General features: G+C 38.9%; 2 non-coding genes across 2 annotated transcripts; one reads left to right on the plus strand and one right to left on the minus strand.

The window, feature by feature from the left end:
- Window positions 1–2,437: 2,437 nt before the first annotated feature.
- Window positions 2,438–2,541, minus strand: LOC148576597 (small nucleolar RNA R71). Its single transcript, XR_015903786.1, has one exon. It is a non-coding gene; the product is annotated as a small nucleolar RNA R71 (small nucleolar RNA).
- A 7,450-nt stretch (window positions 2,542–9,991) lies between these two features.
- Window positions 9,992–10,098, plus strand: LOC148576598 (small nucleolar RNA R71). The gene has a single exon (XR_015902785.1). It is a non-coding gene; the product is annotated as a small nucleolar RNA R71 (small nucleolar RNA).
- The last annotated feature ends 9,623 nt before the right edge of the window (window positions 10,099–19,721 follow it).

A 19,721-nucleotide genomic window follows, 5' to 3' on the forward strand; every position in this document is an offset into this window, starting at 1 on the left:
TTAAACTGAAGCTTAAACATGTTCGACCCAATTGCTCCTCCAGGGTTGCTTCCTTCATTTCCACGTTTAAGCTTCAGTTTAGCCTTAAACTGAAGCTTAAACGTGTTCGACCCAATTGCTCCTCCAGGGTTGCTTTCTTCAATTCCACGTTTAAGCTTCAGTTTAAGCCTAAACTGAAGCTTAAACGTGTTCGACTTTTCACACTCCTGGGTTGCTTTCTTCCATTTCCACGTTTAAGTTTCAGTTTAACCTTAAACTGAAACTTAAACTTCAACTTAAACGCCACTTTTTGAAAGAGGTTTCTGGGCCAAATATCTTGAAGTTTAAGTTAGCATTTGAGCACAAACATTAACTTAAACGTATTATGGTATGAAACCCAATTGAATATCATGGTTTATGGGATTGGGCCTGAAGGATTGATGAGTCTGGAGCTTTAATTTGTTGAGTTTTATGTCATTACTTGTTTATCACTAAGTCTGCTCAATGAATGTTACAGAATTGGATCACAGCCTCATCAGGATTATGGACCATAAACCCAAAGCAAAAGGAAATCAGGGAAAGGCCTCAAAGCCCAAGAAACACAACAGAAGCTCAATTTAGAAAGTGTATAAATAGGATAGAATTTAAGTTAGTTGGGATCATCAGGAGAGAACTGGAGATCATTTTCTTTTAGTTTGGTAATTGAATTCAGAGCTATGACTCACTAAACCCCTTTCATTGGGTTAGGGAGCTCTATTGTAATTCAATGAATCAATAATAGTTTTATCTTCTTCTTCAATCTTTTCTCTTGAATTTTGTTAGAAAGCTTCTCGATCTAATTCCATTGGGTAGTTGTCTTGGGAAAGAAACTACCCATAATTGGAATCCTTCGGAACCTTGGGAAAGGAATGGAGGATTCATGCTAGAGAAGCTTTCTCACAGTGAATTGGATTGGGGTTTGGATGGATATTGTGACATGTAATCCTACCAAATTGTGGTTCATGAAACTGTGTGGTATAATCAGTGATCGAGCATCATCTCTTCTTATGAACATTTAAACCAAGGGATTGGGAATTTGTTCGTTTTTAGAGAGAATTGGTGAGCCAAGGGATTGGGATCCAATCATATAAGATTGCCAAGCAAAATTCAATGAATGCATTGGTTGAGGAAGGAATAAAAATGTTTTGATTCGGAGATCTCAATATCTCCTAACACCCAATGAATTCCCCATTTCTGATTTCCACTTTCTCTTTACATTCTGCAACTCAATTCATGCAATCACCCCCATTCCCTTTTAATTTCAGCAATTTAGCTTCTGCTCTTTAATTCATGCAATTTAAGATTCCGCCATTTCAATTTCTTGTCATTTACGTTTCCCGCCAATTTTACATTCCGCAATTCTCATCTAAGTCTTGATTCCGCTCAACTAGACACACTTCTAATCCGAATTGCTCATTCAACCAATCCTTGTGGGATTCGACCTCACTCTATTGTGAGTTTTTACTTGACGATAACCGGTGCACTTGCCGGAAGGAATTTTGCCGATCGTGCAATTTCCTAAATCGTGGCATAACTAGTTTATGCGCATCAAGTTTATGGCGCCGTTGCCGGGGATTGGTTTTCGATTGACAATTCTCAAATTGGAAGTTAACTAGATTGAGCATTTTTTTTGTTTTGATTAATTCAGTACAAGTTACTTGTTGAATTTTAATTTCTGCACTCTGTTACATGCTTTCTTTCTTTATGCCTTTAAATTCAAGCAACTAACTCACTGACTCACTAACTGTTTGAATTAATTCCTCAACTGCTCTAACCATACTCTTCCATTAACCAAGAGTATTTCACTTGTTTGTTGCCTGTGCTGTGTTCTTGTATGACAGGTAGGAGAGGAGAGACATCAACTCCTCCATATACCGAACCAGAGAGGACCCTTCATAGACTTAGAAGGGAAGCAAGAGGGAAGAGAGTACTGGGAGAAGAAGAATCTGAAGGAGAATCTGAGGACAATTTTGAGGAAGCTCTAGATCTCAACATGGATAGAGAAGTTCACAACCACGAGAGAGCTGATGGAAACAATGCCATTCCTGAGAGGAGGGTTCTTAGTTCATACATAAACCCAACCTCTGGGAATTGTGGTAGCAGCATTCAGAAACCACCCATCCAGGCCAACAATTTTGAACTCAAACCACAGCTAATATCACTTGTGGAGAATCATTGTTCATTTGGTGGGAGTGCTAATGAAGATCCAAACCAACATCTCACAAAATTCCTGAGAATTTGCGACACTGTGAAGTCCAATGGAGTCCAGGAAGATACCTATAAACTGCTCTTGTTCCCATTTTCACTTAGGGACAAGGCAGCTAAGTGGCTGGAATCATTCCCAAGGGGGAGCCTAACAACCTGGGATGAGGTGGAAAGCAAGTTTCTGGCACGTTTCTACCCCCCACAAAAGGTCAATAGGCTTTGATCTGAGGTTCAGACCTTTAGACAACAAGATGGTGAAACTCTCTACGAGGCATGGGAGAGATTCAAGGATTTGACAAGGAAATGCCCACCAGACATGTTCCATGACTGGGTGCAATTGCATATTTTCTATGATGGACTTTCTTATGAATCAAGGAAGGCTGTAGACCATTCATCAGGAGGTTCATTGAACAGGAAAAAGACTGTGGAAGAAGCCATTGAAGTGATTGAGACAGTGGCTGAGAATGAGTACTACTATGCTTCAGAGAGACACAACACTAAGGGAGTCATGGAGCTGAACCATGTTGATACAACTTTAGCCCAAAACAAGGTGTTTGCCAAGCAACTAGCAGAGCTCACCAGGAAATTAGAAACAAAGCAAGTGGCTGCAATACACACACAAGATCAAGAGGAAGTAAGCACTGAAGGAGGTGATTGGGAAGAGGCCAACTATGTGGGAAACCAACAAAGGCAATCATATGATCCACATTCCAACACTTACAACCCAGGATGGAAAAACCACCCAAACTTTGGGTGGGGGAACCAACAAACCCAACCACAAAACCACAAACCTTACAACCATAACCAACATAACAATTCCACATACCAAAACTCCAACCAAAGATCATACCAAGCCACACAAAACACTTACTCCCAACCATCATATCATGGCCAAAATAATCAACCTACCCAACCTAATCCGAACCAACAATTTCAAGATCAATTAAACAGGATAGAAGGAACGCTTGCAAACATGTGTCAGGACATAAGTGAGTTGAAAAGCTTTAGGGATGATGTGAGATCTACCTTAAGGAACCATGGTGAAAAACTCAAGAGGATGGAGTCTCAAGTGGGAGAGCTATCTCAACAGGCCCCCAAGTCAACTGCAGTGTTCCCTAGTGACACAGAAAAGAATCCTAAAGGGGAACAAAAGGGAGTGAGATGGGAAGAATGCAAAGCCATCACTATATTGAAGGAAGGTGTGGAAGAAGCTTAGCAGGAAAGTGAAACTGAGCAAGCCAAGGAACTGCAAAAAGGCATGCTGGAAACATACCAACCAAAAGCACCATTTCCTCAGAGGTTAGGAGGAGGTGAAAAAGGGAAAACCTATTCAAGGTTTTTAGAGACATTTAAGTCTCTCCATATCAATATTCCCTTCCTTGAGATTCTCCAGCAGATGCCTACACATATCAAGTATTTAAAGGAATTGCTGAGCAAGAAAAGAGTTTTGAAGGGAGGACAAACTGTAACAATGAACAAAGAATGCAGTGCCCTCATCAAGAAGGACATAGTCTCTAAGAAAACAGACCCAGGAAGTTTTCATATCCCCTACATCATAGGGGAAACAAAAATTGACAAAGGATTCTGTGATCTAGGAGCTAGCATAAATGTGATGCCTCTGACTCTTATGAAGAGGCTACAACTGAATGAGGTGAGATCCACTGATGTAATCATACAACTGGCTGACAAAACTCAGAAGCAAGCTGAAGGGGTAGTTGAAAATGTGCTGGTGAAAGTGGGAAATTATTTCTTCCCCACAGACTTTGTCATTTTGGACATGGAGGAAAGCTACCTACACCCTATCATTCTGGGAAGGCCATTTCTAGCCACTGCTAGAGCGCTCATAGATGTAGAACAAGGAGAGCTAATTTTGAGAATACATGATGAACAGCTCATTTTCAATGTTTTCAAACCTGCATCTGAGCCTGAACCAGAACCTGAAAAGCCTAAGGATGATAGTAGCCATCTGTGTTTGGAGGAAAGCAATCCAGCAGCTGAAACTCTGAAACAGTCCTTGGAAGGCAAACAAGAATTGCAAGAGTTAAAGCCACAAGAATCAATAGAAACAGATCAGAAGGATCCTCCTAGCATAAGGGTCAATGAAGAAATCCTCAAGAGAAAGGGAAGAATTGTAAAGAAATTGCCAAGAGGGTGGAGAAACAAGAAAATTCCCACTGAAGGTTTCTCTCCGGGAGATAAAGTGATATCAAGTCATTATCTGCCAATCCCACCTGGCCTCAAAACCATTCCTTCCCAGCTCCCTCAAGTGTTCACAATCAGGAAAGTTCTTTCTATGGAACATTTGGAAATCATGAAGGAATCAAATGGGGACGTTTTCATAGTAAGAGGAGAGGACATCAAGCACTACAATCCACCCTAACAAGGGGCAACCGTCAAGCTAATGACGTTAAAGAAGCGCTTGTTGGGAGGCAACCCAACCTGAGGTAATACCCCTTTGCTGTTTCTTTTATTTGTTTCAATAAAAAGGGTGAAGTAGTTTCTGTGCATTGCAAAGAATTAAGTTTGGTGTTTCACACCAAACAATGAATTCGTGGATCAATAATTCAAAGGGAAATGTGTGACTCTAAGTTTGGTGTTCCACCATAAAGATCAACTGAACACAACAACCTTTGAATTATATGAAAGGAACAACCATTCTAAGCAATCACAAGAATGCTTAAAATCCTTAGCAGCAACTTCATTCCAAGGAGAATTCAAGGACTCAAAGAACAGAGAAGTAAGTAGGAGACTAAGTTTAGTGTTCACACACCAACTTAAGACTCAGACACTTACCCATACATAGTTGAGCTAACTACTCAAGTGCTTGAGAAGCAAGCAACTTCATCACTCTTTGCAGGAAAGGAAACAAGGATCGTAAAGCATGAAGCAACAACTAGGAGAAGAAGGAGAAATCAAATTGTTTCCTGGCAACAAAGAGAAAACAAGGAATTTCACAAGGTGGTGTTGTTCCTTGACAATTCTTTAAAAAGGGCAAACAAAAGCATGCTTGTTTTGGTTTAAACTGTAATTGTTGAATCTTTCTGGAATGTGAAGTTTCTAGTATGTTTGTCTGTTTATTGCTTTGAATAAAGTGAATGCCTAGATGTTTGGATATAACTTCACCTTCTTAAACAAATGCTTGACATGCTTGTTCTGTTTCCAAAAATAAAAGAAAAGTTTGAACAAAAGTAACTTGGCTCAATTAGTGACAAATCAAGTAGAATTAAGTGGTGGTATGCATGCTTGATTGTTTAGTCAGATCACTGGAAATAGAGTGTAGAATTATCATTTTTTGTGTAGAAATTGAAAACTGTCTATGGATCTTGATGAATAAATGTCTTTGGCCATGAAAAAGAAAGAAAAAGAAGAAGAAAAAGCCACTGAAAAAGGGCAACCAAAAAGCAAAAAAATTGAGAAAATAAGCTAGGCACCAATGGTTTGAACTTCTGAGACAAATGCCTGTGGTGTTTATGTATTAAGGATATGCTTGGATGAATAGGTTCTGAGGAGTGTTTCAACACTTGGTAACTTGGGTTAACTAACCCGGGATTATCAACCAAAAGTCCATTATCAAGAGCAACCTAAATACAAAACATTTAGTCACACAAAGAGGTGCTGGGCACCAATGTCTCAAGAAGAAATGTGAACTAAAATGCCTGGAGTGGATATGTGTAGTGCACTGATAAGAAAAAGAAAATGCCAAAGGCTTATGCAACACATGACACTAAGCAAACAAGGAGCAAAAGGAGCTCTAAGAAAAAGAAAAGAAAAACAAAGAAGAGAAAAGTGCCAAGGACATAAGAATAACAAGAGGCCATAGCAGTGTTTGATGGATGCAATGAAAAAGTGATAATCTTACCTGATAAGAATGAAAAAGTGATGCTGCAACTTTCTGCATAAAACCCTTTTGATGAACTTCAAATGCTTGCTAATATAGCCAATGTAATTGCTTTCTGTTTCATACTTTCTTCTCAAATAACTCAGGACTTGCTTAGGGACAAGCAAGTATTAAGTTTGGTGTTGTGATGCCAAGGCATCTTAGGCTAGTTTCACTAGCATTTTTCTGTTAGTTTTAGTTGTTTTATGCATTTTCTTGAGCTTAAAGTAACCAAGAATGGTTAAATGAATAACAAAGCAATGAACCATCCAAACAGTATGATTTTGATGCAAATTCCATGAGTTTTTAGTTATATTACTTGAATGCTATGAATGGAAGATTTCTCATGAAATTTTGCAAGACTTTGATGCAATTGTTTGGATGATTTCAGGGAAGAAGAGGCTAGGCAAGGAAGCAACAAAATCAATAAAGGAAGCTTGAATATCACATGTGGAGTTTAAGTTCCAGTTTAAGCTTAAACTGGAGCTTAAACGCCAGAATCATGAAGGCTAAGAAATGCTGGAACTGAGGTTTAACCTCCAGTTTAACCTTAAACTGGAGGTTAAACGCCAGAATGAGAATTTCACCAAGGGAGCATTTCCACGTTTAACCTCCAGTTTAACCTTAAACTGGAGGTTAAACGCCAGAAGTAAGAAAGGCACCAGGAGCATTTCCACGTTTAAGCTCCAGTTTAACCTTAAACTGGAGCTTAAACGTGTTCGACTATTTTTCCTCCTCCAGGGTTACTTCCTTCATTTCCACGTTTAAGCTTCAGTTTAACCTTAAACTGAAGCTTAAACGTGTTCGACCCAATTGCTCCTCCAGGGTTGCTTCCTTCATTTCCACGTTTAAGCTTCAGTTTAGCCTTAAACTGAAGCTTAAACGTGTTCGACCCAATTGCTCCTCCAAGGTTGCTTTCTTCAATTCCACGTTTAAGCTTCAGTTTAAGCCTAAACTGAAGCTTAAACGTGTTCGACTTTTCACACTCCTGGGTTGCTTTCTTCCATTTCCACGTTTAAGTTTCAGTTTAACCTTAAACTGAAACTTAAACTTCAACTTAAACGCCACTTTTTGAAAGAGGTTTCTGGGCCAAATATCTTGAAGTTTAAGTTAGCATTTGAGCACAAACATTAACTTAAACGTATTATGGTATGAAACCCAATTGAATATCATGGTTTATGGGATTGGGCCTGAAGGATTGATGAGTCTGGAGCTTTAATTTGTTGAGTTTTATGTCATTACTTGTTTATCACTAAGTCTGCTCAATGAATGTTACAGAATTGGATCACAGCCTCATCAGGATTATGGACCATAAACCCAAAGCAAAAGGAAATCAGGGAAAGGCCTCAAAGCCCAAGAAACACAACAGAAGCTCAATTTAGAAAGTGTATAAATAGGATAGAATTTAAGTTAGTTGGGATCATCAGGAGAGAACTGGAGATCATTTTCTTTTAGTTTGGTAATTGAATTCAGAGCTATGACTCACTAAACCCCTTTCATTGGGTTAGGGAGCTCTATTGTAATTCAATGAATCAATAATAGTTTTATCTTCTTCTTCAATCTTTTCTCTTGAATTTTGTTAGAAAGCTTCTCGATCTAATTCCATTGGGTAGTTGTCTTGGGAAAGAAACTACCCATAATTGGAATCCTTCGGAACCTTGGGAAAGGAATGGAGGATTCATGCTAGAGAAGCTTTCTCACAGTGAATTGGATTGGGGTTTGGATGGATATTGTGACATGTAATCCTACCAAATTGTGGTTCATGAAACTGTGTGGTATAATCAGTGATCGAGCATCATCTCTTCTTATGAACATTTAAACCAAGGGATTGGGAATTTGTTCGTTTTTAGAGAGAATTGGTGAGCCAAGGGATTGGGATCCAATCATATAAGATTGCCAAGCAAAATTCAATGAATGCATTGGTTGAGGAAGGAATAAAAATGTTTTGATTCGGAGATCTCAATATCTCCTAACACCCAATGAATTCCCCATTTCTGATTTCCACTTTCTCTTTACATTCTGCAACTCAATTCATGCAATCACCCCCATTCCCTTTTAATTTCAGCAATTTAGCTTCTGCTCTTTAATTCATGCAATTTAAGATTCCGCCATTTCAATTTCTTGTCATTTACGTTTCCCGCCAATTTTACATTCCGCAATTCTCATCTAAGTCTTGATTCCGCTCAACTAGACACACTTCTAATCCGAATTGCTCATTCAACCAATCCTTGTGGGATTCGACCTCACTCTATTGTGAGTTTTTACTTGACAATAACCGGTGCACTTGCCGGAAGGAATTTTGCCGATCGTGCAATTTCCTAAATCGTGGCATAACTAGTTTATGCGCATCAGGGCTTTGGTTGACTCTGCTTTGAGAGAAGCTTTTTATGCTTCCTCTCCATGGATGCAGAGAGAGATCCTTGAGTTGTAAACACAAGGTTGTCCTCATTTAATTGAAGGATCAATTCTCCTCTGTCCACATCAATCACAGCTTTTGCTGTGGCCAGGAAAGGTCTTCCTATGATGATGGATTCATCCTCTTCCTTCCCAGTATCCAGGACTATGAAATCAGCAGGGATGTAAAGGCCTTCAACCTTTACTAACACGTCCTCTACTTGTCCATAAGCCTGTTTTCTTGAATTATCTGCCATCTCTAATGAGATTTTAGCAGCTTGCACCCCATAGATTCCCAGTTTCTCTATTACAGAGAGGGGCATGAGGTTTCACACAGAGCCTTAAAGATCATGGTGCCTATGGTACAAGGTATTATGAACTTTCCAGGATCCTGTCTCTTCTGAGGCAATGTCAGTTGATCCAGATCACTTAGTTCATTGATGAACAAGGGAGGTTCATCCTCCCAAGTTTCAATACCAAATAATTTGGCATTCAGCTTCATGATTGCACCAAGAAACTTGGCAGTTTGCTCTTCAGTAATATCCTCATTCTCTTCAGAAGAGGAATACTCATCAGAGCTCATGAAGGGCATAAGGAGGTTCAATGGAATCTCTATGGTCTCTAGATGAGCCTCAGAGTCCTTTGGTTCCTCAGAGGGAAGCTCCTTATTGATCACTGGACGTCCCAGGAGGTCCTCCTCCTTGGGATTCACGTCCTCTCCTTCCCTTGCAGGTTCGGCCATGGTGCTTATGTCAATGGCCTTGCACTCTCCTTTTGGGTTCTCTTCTGTATTGCTTGGGAGAGTACTAGGAGGGATTTCAGTGATCCTCTTACTTAGCTGGCCCACTTGTGCTTCCAAATTTCTAATGGAAGACATTGTTTCATTCATGAAACTTACAGTGGCCTTGGACAGATCAGAGACTAAGTTTGCCAAATTAGAGGTATTTTGTTCAGAATTCTCTGTCTGTTGCTGAGTGGATGATGGAAAAGGCTTGCTATTGCTAAACCTGTTTCTTCCACCATTATTAAAGCCTTGTTGAGGCTTTTGATCCTTCCATGAGAAATTTGGATGATTTCTCCATAATGGATTATAGATGTTTCCATAAGGTTCACCCATATAATTTACCTCTGCTATTGCAGGGTTCTCAGGATCATAAGCTTCTTCTTCAGAAGATGCCTCTTGAGTACTGTTGGATGCAGCTTGCATTTCATTCAGACTCTGAGAAATCATATTGACTTGCTGAGTCAATATTTCTGAGCCAATATGGCATTCAGAGTATCAATCTCAAGAACTCCCTTCTTCATAGGCGTCCCATTATTCACAGGATTCTTTTCAGAAGTGTAAATGAACTGGTTATTTGCAACCATGTCAATGAGTTCTTGAGCTTCTGCAGGCATTTTCTTTAGGTGAATGGATCCACCTGCAGAAGTATCCAATGACATCTTTGATAACTCAGATAAACCATCATAGAATATATCCAGGATGGTCCATTCTGAAAGCATGTCAGAAGGACACTTTTTGGTCAGTCCTTTGTATCTCTCCCAAGCTTCATAGAGGGATTCACCTTCTTTCTGTCTGAAGATTTGAACATCCACTCTAGCTTGCTCAGCTTTTAAGGAGGAAAGAACTTAGCTAAGAAAGCCTTGACCAGCTTATCCCAAGAGTTCAGGCTATCCTTGGGTTGAGAATCCAACCACACTCTAGCTCTGTCTCTTACAGCAAAAGGGAAAAGCATGAGCCTGTAGACTTCAGGATCTACTCCATTAGTCTTAACTGTATCACAGATCTACAAGAATTCAGTTAAGAACTGAAAAGGATCTTCAGATGGAAGTCCATGAAACTTGCAGTTCTGCTGCATCAGAGAAACTAATTGAGGTTTCAGCTCAAAGTTGTTTGCTCCAATGGCAGGAATAGAGATGCTTCTTCCATGTAAATTGGAATTAGGTGCAGTAAAGTCACCAAGCATCCTCCTTGCATTATTATTATTTTCGGCTGCCATCTCCTTTTCCTGTTCGAAGATTTCTGAAAGGTTATCTCTGGATTGTTGTAATTTAGCTTCTCTTAATTTTCTTTTCAGGGTCCTTTCAGGTTCTGGATCTGCTTCAACAAGAATGTTCTTGTCCTTGCTCCTGCTCATATGACAAAGAAGAGGGCACAGAAAAAATAATAATAATAGATTTCCTTTATACCACAGTATAGGGATCCCTTTGTGAGTGGAAGAAAAGAGGGAGATAAAGAATGTAATGTAGTGGAAGAAACACAACTGTGAGGAGGGTAGAGATGTGAGATGAGATGTTAGTAGATGAATAAATAAATAGAATAAGATGGGAGAGGGAGAATTTTCGAAAATAATTTTTGAAAAAGGGTTAGTGATTTTCGAAAATAGTTTTTGAAAAAGGTTAGTAATTTTCGAAAAATTTTGAAATAAAAAATAAAAATAATTAGTTAATTAAAATGAAATTTTTGAAAAAGAGGGAGGATATTTTCGAAAATTAGAGAGAGAGAGAGTTAGTTAGGTGGTTTTGAAAAAGATAAGAAACAAACAAAAAGTTAGTTAGTTAGTTGAAACAAATTTTGAAAAGATGAGAGAAGTTAGGAAGTTAGAAAAGATATTTTGAAATCATATTTTGAAAAAGATAAGATAAGAAGATATTTTTTTAAAAAAGATATGATTGAAATTAGTTTTTTGAAAAAGATTTGATTTTTAAAATCACAATTAATGACTTGATTCACAAGAAATCACAAGATATGATTCTAGAACTTAAAGTTTGAATCTTTCTTAACAAGCAAGTAACAAACTTGAAATTTTTGAATCAAAACATTAATTTGTGATGTTATTTTCGAAAATTTGATATAAAAATAAGAAAAATATTTTTGAAAAATATTTTTGGAATTTTCGAAAATAACTAAGAAATTTGAAAAAGATTTGATTTTTGAAAAAGATTTTGAAAATGATGAGATTTTTAAATTGAAAATTTGATTTGACTTATAAAAACAACTAGATTTTTAAAAATTTTTGAAAAAGTCAAACTTCATTTTCGAATTTGATGAGAGAAAAGAGGGAAATATATTTTTTTTTTGAATTTTTATGATGAGAGAGAAAAACAATGAAAGTGATGCAATGCATGAAGATTTTAGATTAAAACAATGAATGCATGCAAGAATGTTATGAATGTCAAGATGAACACCAAGAACACTTTGAATGTCAAGATGAACACCAAGAACATATTTTTGAAAAAAATTTAATGCAAAGAAAACATGCAAGACACCAAACTTAGAATTCTTTAATGCTTAGACACTAAGAATTCAAGAATGCATATGAAAAACACTAAACAACACAAAACAAAAAATCATCAAGATCAAACAAGAAGACTTTACCAAGAACAACTTGAAGATCATGAAGAACACTATGAATGCATGAAATTTTCGAAAAATGCAAGATGCACATGCAATTGACACCAAACTTATAACATGACTCAAGACTCAAACAAGAAACATGAAATATTTTTGATTTTTTGTGATTTTCTAAATTTTTTGTCTTTTTATTTTATATTTTTCAAAAAATTATTTTGAAAAAGAAAAATAAGGATTCCAAAATTTTTAATATGAATTCCAGGAATCTTATGCTCTAAAGCTCCAATCAAAGGGTCAGGCATGACTTAATAGCCAGCCAAGCTTTAGTATGTAACTCAGACATGACACGCCTAACATACCCTATCCAGAAGGATTGGGCATGGCTCCACTGAGGTGATTAGTTGAAGACCAATCCCAAAGGGGTTTGGATATGGCTTTACAGCTAGCCAGGCTTCAACATGCTTCATGAAACACTAGAATTCATTCTTAAAAATTATGAAGAAAAATATATTTTTGAAAATATTTTTATTTTAAAATTTTTTTTTCGAAAACAGATGAGAAATTTTTGAAAGGTTTTTGAAAAATTTTTGAAAACAAAACAAAAAGAAAATTACCTAATCTGAGCAACAAGATGAACCGTCAGTTGTCCATACTCGAACAATCTCCGGCAACGGCGCCAAAAACTTGGTGCACGAAATTGTGATGTCCAGGCTCAAACTATTCCTGGCACGTGAGCAACTTGGTATGCGTAATCGTGATTACACATTCATAATTTGTCATAACTTCGATACAACTAACCAGCAAGTGCACTGGGTCGTCCAAGTAATACCTTACGTGAGTAAGGGTCGAATCCCACGGAGATTGTTGGTATGAAGCAAACTATGGTCACCTTGCAAATCTCAGTCAGGCAGATATAAATTGATAATGATGTTTTCGAATAATAAATAATAGAATAGGGATAGAGGTACTTATGTAAATCATTGGTAGGAATTTCAGATAAGCGAATGGAGATGCTTTTCGTTCCTCTGAACCTCTGCTTTCCTGCTATCTTCATCCAATCAGTCTTACTCCTTTCCATGGCTGGCTTTCTGTGATACATCACCACTGTCAATGGCTACTTTCGGTCATCTCTCGGGAAAATGATCCAATGCCCTGTCACGGCATGGCTAATCGTCTGGAGGCATCACCCTTGCCAATGGCTTCATCTTATCCTCTCAGTGAATAATATGCTCACGCACCCTGTCACGGCACGGCTATTCATCTGTCGGTTCTCGATCATGCTGGAATAGGATTTACTATCCTTTTGCGTCTGTCACTAACGCCCTGCAATCGCGAGTTAGGAGCTCGTCACAGTCATTCAATCATTGAATCCTACTCGGAATACCACAGACAAGGTTTCGACTTTCCGGATTCTCTTGAATGCCGCCATCATTCTAGCGTACACCACGAAGATTCCGTTTAAGAGATCTAAGAGATATTCATTCTAGCTTATTTCATGTAGAACGGAAGTGTTTGTCAGGCACGTGTTCATAGGGGAGAATGGTGATGAGCGTCACACATAATCATCACCTTCATCACGTTCTTGGGTGCGAATGGATATCTTAGAAGCGAAACAAGATGAATTGAATAGAAAACAGTAGTACTTTGCATTAATCTTTGAGGAACAGCAGAGCTCCACACCTTAATCTATGGAGTGTAGAAACTATACCGTTGAAAATACATAAGTGAAAGGTCCAGGCATGGCCGAGATGGCCAGCCCCCTAAAGCATGATCAATAGTCTCCTAAGATGAATAATGGATTAAAACTGAGACCAAAGATGTCTAATACAATAGTAAAAGGTCCTATTTATAATAAACTAGCTACTAGGGTTTACAGAAGTAAGTAATTGATGCATAAATCCACTTCCGGGGCCCACTTGGTGTGTGCTTGGGCTGAGCTTGAGTGTTGCACGTGTAGAGGTCCTTCTTGGAGTTGAACGCCAGCTTTTGTACCAGTTTGGGCGTTCAACTCTGGTTTTGGCTCCTTTTCTGGCGCTGGACGCCAGATTTGGGCAGAAAGCTGGCGTTGAACGCCAGTTTGCATCATCTATTCTTGGCCAAAGTATGAACTATTATACATTGCTGGAAAGCCCTGGAAGTCTAATTTCCAACGCAATTGGAAGCGCGCCATTCCGAGTTCTGTAGCTCCAGAAAATCCACTTTGAGTGCAGGGAGGTCAGAATCTAACAGCATCAGCAGTCCTTCTTCAACCTCTGAATCTGATTTTTGCTCAAGTCCCTCAATTTCAGCCAGAAAATACCTGAAATCACAAAAAAATACACAAACTCATAGTAAAGTCCCGAAATGTGAATTTAACATAAAAACTAATGAAAACATCCCTAAAAGTAACTAGATACTACTAAAAACATACAAAAAACAATGTCAAAAAGCGTATAAATTATCCGCTCATCAGGTTGCGTTGTAGATATAGTTTCTAAACCGGCAAAAATCCCTTCATACAAACGTGTTGGGTGTCACAAGTAACAAACCCTTTTAAAAATTGTTAACCGAGTATTCGAACCTCGGGTCGTCTTCTCAAGGAACCGTGAGGAAGTATGTTCTTATTATTGGTTATAAGGGTTGTAATTGGGGTTTAGAAGGTGAGAAGCAAGCAATTTAATTGACGAGTGAATTAAATGGCAATTAAAGATAAATAATAACTGTAAAGCAACTTTTAGAAAGGTAGAGAAATTAGAGGTCCAACATAGTTATCTCTCTCAACAATAATGAAAGTTGAATCTAAACTCCACTTGGTCAACCTTTACCAGAGCAAAGGAAAGTCAAGGGACTAATTAAGTTGACCTTTGAGTCCTAATTATTTCCTAAGAGAAGGTTGGGATTATTTAAGTTCAGCTCAATTAGCAAGATAACGAGTATCAATTATGTTGAGTTTAATAACTGTTGAGTTACTAAATTCTTAACCAGAACTAAAAGGAAAGAAAAAGTAAAATTACTGGAATAATAATAAAAATATCCTTAGATGGAAAGCAATGATAACTTAAGTCAAAGAGAACAATCATGAACTGAAAATACCTCAAATATCATTAATTCAAATAACTATCTGTAACACGAAAGAATTCTTAGATCAAATTATAATAATTAATTCAAATGTTGGAATAAATAAATAGAAGTAAAAACTAAAAGAACATTAAACCTGGATCCAGAGTTACTCTCAAAACAAGAAGAAATCCTAAATCCTAAAAGAGAGAGAGAGAAGATCTCCCTCTCAACTAAATCTAAATCATTGAAAGATGAAAATATGCGAGCTCCATTTGAATGGAAGCATTCCCACACTTTATAACCTCTGGTCTATGCTGTCTGTACTTGGATCTGGGCCAAAAAGGGCTTCAGAATTCGCTGGGGGCGTATTCTGTAATTTCTGATGCGTGGCCTCTGTCACGCGTCCGCGTGGGTCATGCGGTCGCGTCAGTCATGCGACCGCGTCATGTGCGCTCTACTCAAGGCGCGGGGTCGTGTCAGTCATGCGGCCGCATCGCTGTTGATTCGTGCTTGGCACGCGATCGCATCATCCATGCGATCGCGTGAACACCAGTTTCTTTAAAGCTCCGTTTTGCTTCCTCCTTCCATTCTAGCATGTTTCCTTTTTCATCCTTTAAGTTGTTCTGCCTTAGAAAATCTGAAACTACTCAACACACTAATCACGGCATCAAATGGAAATAAAGGTAATTAAAATAATTAATTTTTAAAGCTTAGGAAATATGTTTTTTCATTATATGACATAATAAGGAAGAGAAAGTAAAACTATGCAATTAATGTGAATAAGTAGGTGAAGAGTTAAATAAATCACTCTAATTAAGCACAAAAGAACTCATGAAATATGGGTTTATCAGCTGCCCTTCAAGAAAATGTGGTTGTGGGGATGGACGAGATGTTTGAAAATTTGAAAGCCCAAGTCCGAGTTCTTTCTCCCGACCTAGATCTTTTCTTGCTCGGCCAAGACAACATTGTTGTTGATGGGAAGATAGTGTCGGCCCCTGATGAGGATGAGGGGCCTCCTCTCAATCTGAAGACTTCTGCTCCCCAGGTTGGTTAAGCTTCTGAGGTTCGACCCAAGGTTCAGCCCGAGGTCGTCAATGTGGAGCCCTCTCCTTCACCTTCCACTGCTATTCCAGCGGTGCCAGTTTTTGTGCTTCCTTCATCCTCTCCTGTCAAGGGAAAAGATGCTGCTACGGGCGAGGATCTCAATCCACTTCTTGTGGAGGAATCTTAAATTCTCTTTACTTTGTCTTGGATGTTTGGAAGGTCCCGACTTGTGGGTCCTTATAACACTTAATTTTATAATAGTTGATAGGTTCTCTGAACACTTTACTATATATTTTGCTTTCTCCACAATCTATATAAAGTAGCTTTCTTTTTTGTTTTAGTTGCTTTTTTAACAACTTTATGAAAGTAGTTTCAAGCTACCTTCTTTAAGAACCTTTCTACTTTTTAAATCAAGCTAGGTTTTGTATAGTTTTCTTGATTTTAGATTCCGGCAACTTTGTTAGGTTATGAGTTTCCTTTCATAGTCCTGACTTCGAGTAGTCGGTCTTTGTTAAGTTACTTCTACAGCTCATTTTTACTCGGCCTTATGATTGAGGTCTTCTTTCACGAGTTGTTTATATAACTTCTTACATTAATTTATACCTCGTTGCTTCATCTTGCCGATAATCTTGGGCCGGGCAATGATTTTTGTGATTTGTCAAGCTTAAATTAATGCATTTTTACTAGAAAACCTTTGAAGAAAGAAGTAGGAATTTTTATTATAGTCAAAAAGAAAAAATTCCTTTACACAAATCTATGTACTAGGGGTTTGAGTACCCGTAACCCCTGTGATGGTGCAACGTTAAAAAACCCTAGAACCGGGGAAAAAGAGTACACCAGTGCATAAGTTTTGTTGTCTAGCTATAATATTTTCTTAGGTTACATGCATGCCAAGACCTCGGGAGCTCTCGCCCTTGGAGGTCGGATACTTTGTAGTAACCTTTGCTTAAGAACTCGATTGTTTTGTAAGGTCCCTTCCAATTAGCAGCCAGTTTGCCTTCTCCTGATTTCTATACTCTGATGTCATTTCGTATCAGGATTAGGTCGTTGGTGGTGAAGGTCCTCTTGATCACCTTTTGATTGTATCTTAAAGCCATCCTTTGCTTTAGAGCTTCTTCCTTAATCCGGGCTCTTTCTCGGATTTTGGGGGGAAGATCGAGCTCTTCTTTTTGTGCCTGAAAGTTAGCTCTTTCGTTGTAGAATATGACTCTAGGTGATTCTTCAGTTACTTCTATGGGAATCATTACTTCCATACCATAAGTAAGTCGGAAGGGTGACTCCCCGTTGTAGAATGTGGGGTGGTCCGATATGCCCACAAGACTTGAGGGAGCTCGTCAGCCCAAGCCCTTTCGCATCTTGTAATCTACATTTTAACCCGACAGTATAACTTTGTTGGCGGCTTCATAGGGGTGCTCTACTGATGTGAACTGATGTTTTATTTTTAGGTTGGCCACCAGGTTCCTGAAGGTTGAGTCGGTGAATTGAGTCCCATTGTCCGTGGTGATGGAGTGGAGAACTCCAAACCTTGTGACAATATTCTTATACAAAAGTTTCCAACTTCTCTGGGCGGTAATAGTTGCTAAGGGCTTTGCTTCAATCCATTTGGTGAAATAATCAATTATTACTATGAGGTGTTTGACTGTCCTGATGCTTGTGGAAATAGTCCGAGCATATCGAGACCCCATTTTGCAAATAGCCATGGTGAAGTAACGCTGATAAGCTCCTTAGGTGGCGCGATGTGGAAGTTGGCATGTTTTTGGCAAGGTGGGAACTTCTTAACAAACTCAGTCGCTTGCCTTTGTAAGGTCGGCCAAAATAAGCCAGCTCGGATCACCTTTTTGGCCAGTGACTGAGCTCCCAAATGATTTTCACATATACCACTGTGTACATTCTCTAAGACTTCCTTCGTATTGGAGGTCGGAACGCATTTCAAGATGGGTGTTGAGATTCCTCTTTTGTATAGAATATTGTAGACCAATGTGTAATTTTACACCTCTTTTACGAGCCTTTTGGCTTCTTTTTCATTCTTGGAGAGGACGTCAAATTTGAGGTAGTTGCAAGGAGTCATCCATCCTAGATTTTGATTGGATATAGTCAATACCTCTGAATTATCCTCCTATTTTGATATTGATGGTGTTTGCAGAGTCTCCTAAATAAGACTTCCATTGTTGCCTCATGGCATGGTGCTGGCTAATTTGAAGAGGGCAACAGCTTGGGCATTGGATTCCCGGGCTATATGTCGGATCTCTCCTTCTAAAAAGTGTGTCAGTTGCTCTCGGCCTTCGTCTAAGTACTTCTTCATAGTGGGATCATTGGCTTTATAGGTGCCGTTAATTTGCAAAGTTATTACTTGCGAGTCGCTGAACACTATCAATCTTTCTTCCCCGACTTCTTTGGCCAGCTTCAAGCCAGCGAGTAAGGCCTCGTACTCTGCTTGGTTGTTAGAAGTAGGAAACTCGAACCTTAGGGAGAGTTCTATCCGAGTCCCTTGATCACTTTTTAAAATGACACCTGCCTCACTTTTGGCTTTGTTTGATGACCCATCTACATATAGGCTCCATGTAGTTGGATCTCCTGGGCTTTCTGTGTACTCAGCGACAAAGTAAGTAAGATATTGTGACCTAATTAAAGTCTGAGCTTCGTACTTTAGGTCGAACTCGGATAGTTCTACAGCCCATTGTAGCATCTGACCTGTCAAGTCCATCTTTTGTAAAATATGTTTCATTGATTGATTAGTGCGGACTTTGATGGTATGAGCCTGGAAGTAAGGTCGGAGTCTTCGAGATGTGAGGATAAGGGCATAAGCAAACTTTTCTATCTTTCGATAGTTCAACTCTGCCCTCTATAGGGCTTTGCTGACGAAATAGATAGGTTGCTGACCCTTTTCATCTTCTCGGATCAGGGATGATGCTATAGCTCAGCTTCCTACTACCAAGTACAGCACAAGCTCTTCCCCTTTGATAGGTCGGGTAAGTATGGTGGACTGTCCTAGAAATGCCTTGAAGTCCTGAAAGGCTTGCTCACATTCTGGGGTCCACTCAAATTGCTTCCCTTTTCTTAGGATTGAGTATAAGGGAAGTGATTTCAGAGCTACTCTGGCTAGGAATCGGGATAGAGTTGCCAACCTTCCATTGAATTGTTGGACCTCTTTAACACAAGTCGGACTCTTCATGTTGAGTATAGCCTGATATTTGTCTGGTTTTGCTTCTATACTTCTTTGGGTTAAGATGAAGCCCAATAACTTTCTTGCTTCTACTGCGAAGGTACATTTTGAGGGGTTCAACCACATCTCATGCTTCCTTATTATGGAGAGTACCTCAGAGAGATCGGACAACAATATTGCATTCTCTTTGGTTTTGACAAGCATGTCGTCTACGTACAGCTTCCATGAGTTTTTTCAGGTGAGAGGAAAATACTTTGTTCATTAGTCACTGGTATGTAGCCCCCACATTTTTTAACCTAAAAGGCATTACTATATAGCAATAGTTTGCTTTTAGATTTTTGAAGGAGGTTTTTTCCTGATCTGGCTTGTACATCGGTATTTGGTTGTATCATGAGTAAGCGTCTAAAAGGATAGATATCGGTAGCCTAAGGCTGAGTCAACCAGAGCGTCAATGCTAGGGAAATGGTATGGGTCCTTGGGACAAGCTTTGTTGAGGTCGGTGCAGTCTACACACATCCTCCACTTTCTGTTTTGTTTCTTGACCAAAACGACGTTAGCTAGCCACAATGGATAATTTATTTCCCTTATGATTTATGAATCCTGCTTCCAGTAAGGCTTGTACTTGC

The sequence above is a fragment of the Arachis ipaensis genome, chromosome B1, assembly GCF_059453495.1.
Source record: "Arachis ipaensis isolate K30076 ecotype BB chromosome B1, ASM5945349v1, whole genome shotgun sequence".
In the NCBI taxonomy this organism is placed as follows: Eukaryota; Viridiplantae; Streptophyta; class Magnoliopsida; order Fabales; family Fabaceae; genus Arachis; species Arachis ipaensis.